Source organism: Lactuca virosa, chromosome 1, assembly GCF_052849685.1.
Source record: "Lactuca virosa cultivar CGN04683 chromosome 1, Lactuca_virosa_CGN04683_v6, whole genome shotgun sequence".
NCBI lineage: Eukaryota > Viridiplantae > Streptophyta > Magnoliopsida > Asterales > Asteraceae > Lactuca > Lactuca virosa.
In genome coordinates, this window is record NC_136426.1 from 78,275,117 (window position 1) to 78,283,426 (window position 8,310).

Sequence of the window (8,310 nt, forward strand, 5' to 3'; positions counted from 1 at the left end):
GGTTCAGGAAGCGGAGCAAGTTGGGCCCAGGTATATTGGCCCCTTTAGGGTATTGGCTCGGGTGGCCGGGTTGCTTATCATCTTGATCTTCAAGCCGAGCTCAGTCAGATTCATAGTACATTTCATGTCTCTCAGCTACGCAAGTGTTAAGTGGATGATTCCGCAGTTGTACCTTTGGAGGATATTCAGGTGAATGATCGTCTGAATTACATTGAGAGACCGGTGGCGATTTTGGATCAAAAGACGAAGACCTTGAGGAACAAGTCATAGAGCTAGTGAAGGTGCAATGGCAGCACCGCAAGGGGTCGGAGTGGACTTGGGAGCCCGAGGAGGAAATGAGAGAGCATTATCCAGAGTTGTTCGGGGCGGAGGACTTCGAGGACGAAGTACGATTCAAGTGGGGGAGTATTGTAACGCTTGAATCTCGGTAAGTTCTCTTTTAACCTTGCGTTATTGAAATTGTCCCATTTTGGCCCTTGAGTTGTACGCGGAGCGTACTGGTGGTAAGTGAGTACGCGAAGCGTACCAAGTGGTACGCTTAGCGTACTCATGCGAGGGTTTGATTGGGGTCCCAGATGCGTACGCGGGGCGTACAACTTGGTATGCGGAACATATGCAAGGATTTATGAAAACCATAATTTTAAGGGTTGGCCACTATATAAGCATCCTTATAGACTTGGAAACCCTCATTTCATCAGCCTCCCTGTCCCCTTTACCCCACTTTCAAACCCTAATCCTACCTTGTGTGATTTTGGAGCTTAGAAGGTCATTAAAAGAGTATTTTGGTGCTTTGAAGGAAGGTGTTCACTCTTGGAGCTTCATTGGTGAAGTAAAAGCTATTAGATCCAGAACCTAATCAGCTTTTGGCTCTCATTTGAGGTATAAAGTCTTGAACTTGGTGATTACTTGCTTAGATCTCTAGTGATTTGGGTTTATGGGCCTATTTGGTCCCATTGATGAAGTTTTATGAGTCCATGACGTTTTGAAGCTTATAGTTGCCACTCTTAGTGTTATTTGGGTCCTAGAATCATAAAGTTGTCTTTTTTGGGGTTGAAATCCATCCATGCATGAGTTAGGGCCATTTTCATGAAAGAAGAATGTTATACTTTGAGTTTGGATTCATTTGGGTCTTGTAAAGTCACAAAGTCGGTGACTTTATGGGTTTAGACGTGGATTAGGACTTAGATCTGTGATTTGGACCTTTGGTTAAGCATTAAGTGCTTAATGGCAAAAGTGACTTAATAAAGAAGTACGCAGGGCGTACAAGCCATGAAGCCAGTACGTGTTGCGTACAGCTGAGTACGCCCTGCATACTTAGTCAGAGTGGTCTTCGCATGTTTGGGCCTCGGTTTGGGCCATTTCTTGAATCTTGTTGCTTTGGGCCTTAGTAGGCCACCTGAAAACTAGTTTTAGGGCTAAGGATATGTTTGAGCTTTAAGCTAAGGCCCATTTGAGGGGTTTGGGCCCAATTTGGAGAATTGGGCCATAAGTGGGACCTGGATGATTACTTAGTGTGTGCCTTTTATGTTAGGGATTATTTTCTGTGAGCTTCAACATTTGAGGTTCAAACCCCTGGATTAGCGGGTCGAATGCACCAATGTCGACCCTGTTGGATTTTGTTAGGATACTAGGAGTCTGCGTGGCCCTTGTATGTGTATGTGCTGTTATGTATATTGGGCGGGCTCGATGCTAGGCGAGGTCTGAGGACTGGAACATATGTTAAGGTTTATGATTATTATATGTGTTAGCATGATTATATGAAACTAATTGTATGTGTGTAGCGGGCGAGGCCCAACGACAGGCGAGGCCAGAGAATAATAGATCTGTATACCAAGCGTGGGTCGATGTCGAGCGGGGCCCGATGCCCGGCGAGGCCCGATGCCAGGCGGGGGCCCAGTATGTGATCTATGTATGATATGGGGTAGTTTGGGGAACTCACTAAGATTGATGCTTATGATTTTCAGTTTATGTTTCAGGTACTTCCGGTTGCAAGGGGAAGAGCTCGGGTTGACTGCATCGCACGCACCTTTGGGATTCCGCATATGTTATTTTACTCTAATTTTGATGACATGGATGTATTGACTTTTGGTTGAGATGTTTGGATGACATCTAAAAGTATTATTTTATCTTAATTAAAAAATGAATTTTTGGGACCATATTTTTGAATGTTGCACCCTAGTTCCTTTCAATTTAAGTTTCAAAACCCCCCTAAAGTTAGAAAAGAAATTTTATTTATTTTATGTATTTATTATGATTATATATATATATATATATATATATATATATATATATATATATATATATATAATTTTATATCCCTGTGTAAACAATTAGACGGAAAATGGATCGTGACACTCTCCCATGGTTTGTCGTATTGTTCAAAAGGTGTTCTTTGTGATTCCATTATAGAGATTCTCCTTTGGATCTTGGGTCCCTTGGATCTTTGGCATCCATGGAAGGTGACAAGAACAAGATTTCAAGGTAGAAGATTATTGGTCAACAAAGAGGAATGTATTTCTTATTCGTCTTGTGGTTACAATAATAGAATTAAATGTAGGATCCTTTGTAGGTTATTGAACATTTGACGAGAAAATTGTTATATATATGCTTCTGTTGCTATATGTTATTAGACAGTATGTTCAAAACCTTTCACTAATACATATGTTGTCTATTCAAACAAACTATATAGTCTCAAACAACATTATAAACAACATTATTTTCTTATCGGTAGACAAAAATAAAAAATGTATATAAACACTTTTAAAAATGTAAAATATGTTTCTTGGTTGTTTTTGTATTCTTAATAAAAGATAGTAGGTGAAATAACATCTTATTTACTAGTAGTCTATTTGTTGAAATTACATAATGGTCAAAAGTAGTTGAAATAACATTATATTTATGTGACAATGGATAATTATTTGCAGATACTTATTTTGAAACAATGGTTATTGTTTTTAAAGGTCTTAAAGTTTGAAACTATTGTTTGATTGGAATATATATATATATATATATATATATATATATATATATATATATATATATATATATATATATATATATATATATATATATATTGTAATTTGAGTTTTGCATTCTATGATGCAAAGAAATAAATAATTGAATGTTCACATTAATATCTTGTTATTTGAAGTATAAGAAATGCATTCATGTTACCATTAGTTGTGGTATTTATGAACATTTTTTAAAGCATGAGTGGTTTTTTTAGAACAAAAAAACATACAAAACATATAAAACCTCACCAACAGGTCAAAGTTGTGTTGAACTTTTCTTTGTCAACCATGAGTGGTTTTGGTAGATCAAACGGTGATTAAACTGGATATAAACAAAACTTTAGTGGCTTTTGAAAATCTTTAAAAAGTTTATACTATTGAGAACTATATAAATAAAATAATCTTTAACTAATGAAGAGACCCGTGCAGATTTTTTTTTGTTTCTAATCAATTCTAGCAATAGAAATTGTTTTTTAGTTGATATGTTGTTATAATTGGGTGTTTTTTTCAAAGTACGATGCTGTAATAGAAAAAATGAAAGTGAGATGATATAAAAAACAAATAAGCAAAAGGTATCATCCGTATATAAAGGCTGAGGTGATTCACCAAGACCATGTTTATTCTTCATAAAAATATATGAAAGAAACAACGACATATGTGATTCATAACTTGCGATTCAGGCACGATTTCATATACTGGGATGTGATTGTTGGACAAAACAATTATTTGATGGGGTGAATTCATCTGTAGTTTCAGCTTTAGGTATTTTGCTGTAAGTTGACTCAGTATAAGAAGATAAGAATGTTGTTGACCATGTTCATATTCTAATATTCTTTGAATTTGAATACCTTGTGAAGAACCTGAAGCATATGGAAACTGTCATCATAATTAATCAAAGAATAATCAACTTAATTTCCCTTACCTCTGCCTTTATAAGCAATGTGAAAGAAGCAGCTACAGCTACCATCAAAATGATCACAAACCTCTAAAAAATCAATAGCACACAACTTAAAATTATAGAATACCCAAACAAAATATGCACAAATATATATATATATATATATATATATATATATATATATATATTTCATATAAAATACATACCCAAAAGCAGCTATCCTTATTTCGTGGTTATGTTTTTGACCCAAAAACAGTTTTCCTCTCCTATATGTCTGACTTATCATCATGAAATCCCTTATCCAGATTTGTCTTTAATTTTTCTAACAACCCTTTGAGATTACATACTTCATGTGTGTTGGCCTTGTGGCGATTGTTTGGAGGAACTGGTCCATCGATTATAATAAGATTTAATACTTAACAGATATTAATTAAAAAAAATCAATATCTTCATCGTTGGATGATATAAAATTGACTTTGTACCTTGCATTTTTTGGAGTAAGTAGGATGCTATAAAAAAATTGGACATTGATTTTAATAATAAGAATCAATATCTTCAACGTCCACAACCTACATAAAACACAATATAAAGAAAATCAAAAGAAAAAGTCAAGCGGAGACAAATATGAAAATTTGTTTAAAAAACTTTATTTTATTAAAATTCAACTTTTGGCTTTGTATATTTAAGGTTTCTTTTAAAAACAATAAAAAGTTACATAATTCATAATAAAGGGGTTGTTATTACAAAAAAAAAAGTTTGATAGTGTTATTTAGACAAAAACATTATAAATTCAAACCAAACCTTTCCACCGATCATTTACTCTTTCTACCTATGGTGCTTCGGTCATATTTGTTTTATAAGAGCATACGGTATGGACCAAAAACGAGAAGCAACCGGGTGATGTGGCATGCCTTAACGGCGTCGTGATGAGGGGAACACCGCCCCCCTACTCGTTGAAACTCGTTGTGTTGCATCTTGTGGTAACGAGGACAAGATAAAACAAGAAAGATGATTGGCTATCTCCTTCATCAACCAATCAAATAATTTTCTCTATTTTCTCTCTCTACCTCTTAACATGATATAACATGTGGAACACCATTTCCCCCTTGGTGTTATGGATGAGGTGACACCAATTTGGTGTTACATCCAGTTGCCCACACCCAATGCTCTAATGTAACTTCTATTAATAGTTATAAAAACAGAAAACCACATGGGATTAACCAAATTTGTAGTAAAAAAAATATGCATCTTATTGATCAAAAAGACGGCATTTCAATGGCTTAAAGTTTAGAGGTAGGAATGGGTAGATTATGAACTGGAATGACTGTTGTTTAAATCAGAAAGCAATCCTATCTTGTAGAAGTTAAAATCTCGTATAAAAGCCTAAATCTCACAACTGTTCTGAAAGTTATAGCATAATGAAGGGATACCTTGATGAACGCCAAAACATTGCACACCCATCAACTGTCTCACCACTTTTCATCTGATTAACAGGAAAAGAGAAAAATTTAAAACATACAAACAAAGTTAATTTTCCTGCAGTTTCTTAATGTATTGAATAAACTCACAAATGGATTACCATATAGTCTGTTACAATGCATGGTAGATAGAAACAAAGTTCAACTATATAACGCCTCCATGGATTACCATATAGTCTAAAACATTATAGATGATCAAGGCTACAAACATAAGAAGGTAGAATCATTTAGGCGAAGCAATAAAAAGCTCTTTGACCAAATTGCCATTTCATTAGTCCACTGATGATTGGAAAACAAAAAGCAGCTGTCTTTCCAGACGCTGTTTGAGCACAAGTCATTAAATCCCTTCTACCAAGAGAGATTGGAATGACATGTCTTTGAACAGGAGTTGGCTTCACATACCTGCACCTTCTAATGTTTAAATTTAAAGCTTCCCCAAAATCAATCTCAGCAAAAGTGTTCACAGGAGGTGGGACATTATCACCACTTGTCTCTATTGGAATATTTTCATAAGCATCAACCATGAGTACAATTAAAAAAATCTGATATAACATTTGTATATGCAGCTCGTATAAAAAAATGTCAAGAAATTTTCACTTGGTCTGTGCAAAAAGGTGAATGTTGTTTTTCATTTACTGTATAAAGAAACAAAAACAACAAAAGACCCAACCCGATGTAGTAAAACCATATATCAATGAAAGAAAGATCAAAATTACTTGTGTTGTACCTGTTGATTTTCATTTGAGCAATTCATCGAACACCTGGCATTCAAAATCACTGCAGATTAGACTGAAATCGTCGTCTTCAAAGACGGAATGACATGTATGGGAACAAAACCGGAAGCCGCCAGATTTGAAGCACGGTCGTCGAGTCGCAGCCGGAGAAAAAGGCGTCGAGTTATGAAACCCATAAGCTTGTTTCACCGTAGATGATGGCAGAGGTAGGAGAGAACGATTGACCGTATGGAAGTTTCAGATAAGGTCTAAAGAAGCATCGCCCAAAATACAAAATCGACTCGAAATTGAAGTTCCACCACCGCCCTGCCATTAGCAAGCACAAATTCAGTAAGCCCTAATATGAAATAGAATTTCAGGAACCATCCACACGACAATCACAAAAAGGCAATCAGGAAATTACTTTCTAGAAGAGAAGAGACGAAAGAGAGCCCATGTGCGTTTGATTTATGGCGTCCGATGCGGTGAAGAATTACCGACGGCGGTGTTCATGATTTTATAGGTGGGAGGCCACTGAAAGGAAGAGTCGTCGCCGATTTGAAATTTGAGAGATGAATTTGATGCCAACTGTTGTTGATGACGTAGCTGCCAAATGTTGTTAATGACGGAGGATGAGAATTAACAATGATAAGAAAGTATAAATTGCCTCATAATAGTCGTAGGCTCCATTATCAATTATATATAGCACACTAACATACAATCATTTAAATAAACTAGGCCTTATCTATATAACAACTCACATATGTACGTTATCTCTAAGGCTTCTCTTTACATTCCCCTCAATTTTAATCGGTACAAGGTTTAGATTGTATCTTAGATGCTCGAGCATATTGCGAGTGACCGGCTTAGTAAATCCATCAGCCACTTGATCATTGGAAAATCGGACATCAAGAGCACCCATTGCCACCTTCTCTCTAACGAAATGAAAATCCACTTCTATGTGCTTTGTACGTGCATGGAAAACAGGATTTGCTGTTAAATAGGTTGCTCCGAGATTATCACACCATAACACCGGTGGTCTTGACTGATGCACCCCTAACTCTTTGAGTATAGATTGTATCCATACTACTTCCGCTGTACCATTAGCCAAGGCTTTATATTCTGCCTCAGTACTCGATCGAGACACAGTAGGTTGCTCGCGTGAACTCCAAGAAATTAAGTTTGGACCTAGAAATATTGCAAACCCTCCGGTAGACCTGCGGTAGTCCAAACATCCTGCCCAGTCCGCATCTGTAAACACGCTCAAAAGTGTAGAACTAGACTTTCGAATACGTAGTCCTGTATTCACCGTGCCTTTTATGTATCTTAAAATACGCTTGACTGCTTCCCAATGAACATCGGTAGGCTTAGAGAGATATTGACAAACCTTGTTAACAGCGAATGAAATATCTGGTCGCATTAATGTAAGGTACTGTAAACCACCAACCATGCTTCTATACTTGAACGCATCATCCTCTTTGAGATAATTTCCATAATCCCGTGCAAGCTTATCCGTGACAGACATGGGGGTTGAGACGCTCCTACAATTCGACATGTGAGCTCGTTTGAGTAAGTCAGACGCATATTTATGTTGGAGAAGAGTGATTACCCCTGAATTGTGAGAAACCTCAATCCCCAAAAAATAATTTAATCGGCCAAGGTCTTTGATAGGAAAAGTTGTTGACAAGTTACATACCAACTTATCAACTAGTTTTTGAGAGGAACCAGCAATCACAATATCATCTACATAAACGAGCATGTAGATAAGATCATTCCCCACGATGAAAAATGAAAAGAGATGTATCAGCCTTCGACGAATGAAATCCAAGTTGATGTAGCTTGTCACTTAGCCGAGAAAACCATGCGCGAGGTGATTGTTTTAGTCCATAGATCGCCTTCTGAAGTTTGCAGACATGATGAGGGTTGTGAGAATTTTCAAAACCTGGAGGTTGCTGCATGTAAACCTCTTCATTTAAGAAGCCATGAAGAAACGCATTACTTACATCAATCTGGCGAAGATGCCATCCTCTAGACACTGCAAGAGCAAGAATCAAACGAACCGTTGTGGGTTTGACAACTGGACTAAATGTGTCTTGATAGTCAACTCCATACTGTTGAGTGAAACCCCGAGCCACCAGACGTGCCTTATGTTTATCAATAGAATCATCAGGATGTTGTTTAAGCTTGAAAACCCATTTGCAGCCAACGAC

General features: G+C 36.7%; 1 long non-coding RNA gene across 10 annotated transcripts; it reads right to left on the minus strand.

Moving 5' to 3' along the window:
- Positions 1-3,539: 3,539 nt before the first annotated feature.
- LOC145147841 (uncharacterized) lies at positions 3,540-6,772 on the minus strand. Of its 10 annotated transcripts, none has more exons than XR_013728777.1 (7): positions 6,525-6,770; positions 5,790-6,427; positions 5,489-5,588; positions 5,340-5,392; positions 4,392-4,478; positions 4,116-4,294; positions 3,540-3,996 (listed from the first exon to the last, which is right to left on the minus strand). It is a non-coding gene; the product is annotated as an uncharacterized LOC145147841 (long non-coding RNA). The 10 variants fall into 10 exon arrangements; XR_013728789.1 differs by having other exon boundaries at positions 5,340-5,588; positions 5,790-5,880; positions 6,115-6,427; positions 6,525-6,769; XR_013728753.1 differs by having other exon boundaries at positions 4,711-5,392; positions 5,489-6,427; positions 6,525-6,772.
- Between the last annotated feature and the right edge of the window lie 1,538 nt (positions 6,773-8,310).